The sequence below is a fragment of the Lactuca serriola genome, chromosome 9 (assembly GCF_051521515.1).
Source record: "Lactuca serriola cultivar US96UC23 chromosome 9, Lser_US96UC23_V15, whole genome shotgun sequence".
NCBI classification, from domain to species: Eukaryota; Viridiplantae; Streptophyta; class Magnoliopsida; order Asterales; family Asteraceae; genus Lactuca; species Lactuca serriola.
This window is the reverse complement of record NC_136416.1, coordinates 74085379-74086787: the sequence shown is the minus strand read 5'-3', so window position 1 is coordinate 74086787 and position 1409 is coordinate 74085379. Positions and strand designations below refer to the sequence as shown.

The 1409-nt window shown below is 46.1% G+C and overlaps 1 non-coding gene across 1 annotated transcript; it reads left to right on the top strand.

Annotated features, from left to right (window-relative positions):
- The first annotated feature begins 817 nt into the window (after positions 1-817).
- On the top strand, positions 818-924 carry LOC145077440 (small nucleolar RNA R71). The gene has a single exon (XR_013693185.1). It is a non-coding gene; the product is annotated as a small nucleolar RNA R71 (small nucleolar RNA).
- Positions 925-1409: the final 485 nt, after the last annotated feature.

Sequence of the window (1409 nt, the reverse complement as noted above, 5' to 3'; positions counted from 1 at the left end):
CTTCTGTGAGTCCTTGGTTGCTTCAGTTCGAATGGGGACCAGGGGAGTAATGATCTTCCCACTTCTTGTGGTAACAATATTTACTTGTGCGCCTCGTGGGTTGTTCTCGGTTTTGCTAGGAAGCTCACCCGGTGACCTTTGGTTTAGTTGTTGAGCAAGTTGCCCAAGTTGCGTTTCTATGTCGTGGATGGATGCTTGCTGGTTCCTGAGCATTGTTCTTGTTTCTTGGATAGCAGCATCATGGTCACTATGTCTTTTCTCGGAAGCGGCCACAAATTTAGTTAGCATATCTTCCAAGCTTGGCTTCCTCCCTTGCACCGGCTCCTCCTTTTGGTAAAAGCCTCTTCCTTTTTGTCTGTACTTCTCCTCCTTGGCCTTCTTATACTCTTCGTAAGGCAGCCACTCCTTCTTTTGTTTGCGCCAGTCCTCATCATACCGGTCACCACTCGAATAACATACTTGTGCCTTTTTGTTGCCGTTCTCATCCAAATCGCAATCTCTAGTGAGGTGAGGTCCATTGCAGTTTTCACAACCCACCCGTATGGCATGGATAGTTTGATCCATTTTGTCCATTCTCCTATCCATGGTTTTTAACATGGCCATGACCGCGGATAAATCTTCAGTAGCAGCGTACGCGGCTCCCCTCGTGACATCATTCCTAGGGTTGTGGTATTCTCTAGAGTGTTTAGAGAATTCTTCAATCAATTCTTTAATCACCGGGGGTGGCTTCTTTGTAAGTGGGCCTTGTGAGTCTAGCAACTGCCGGGTTGTGACATTGACTCCATCATAAAAGATGGAAACTTGTTGCTGGCTGTTTAGATCATGGTGTGGGCAATTTCGTAACAGACTTTTGTACCTCTCCCATGCTTCATATAAAGACTCTCCAGCTTGCTGTTCAAAGTTTGCAATGGCCTTCTTGAGTTTGGCTATTTTGGATGGTGGGCAAAAGTGATCAATAAATTCTTCCTTCATACTGGCCCAAGTAGTGACTGACCCGGGGGGAAGTGATTTGAGCCAGTCTTTAGCAGCACCCTTGAAGGTTACCGGAAGCATCCGAAGTAGTTGAGTTTCGCGGGTTACATTTGGAATGTTGAAGTAATCAGCAACATCATTTACTTCATCCAAATGTTTGTAGGCATCTTCATGATCTTTCCCATGGAAAGGTATTTCCTTGAGCGCAGCTAGGATATGACCTTTTAGCTTGAAGGTAGCAGTTGCGGGAATTGCGGGTTGCACAAGTCCCGGGCCATGGTCGTCGCGCATCCTCTTCTTCCATTCTCCCATGGGAATTTCATCAATGTTAGCCATAGTGAATGCTAACTCTTCCTCCGATTCGGTTTCTTGTTCGTACGTTGCCTCCTCTTCTTCCTCGGTCTCGTATCCAATATCTTCTTGAATTGGCTCCTCAA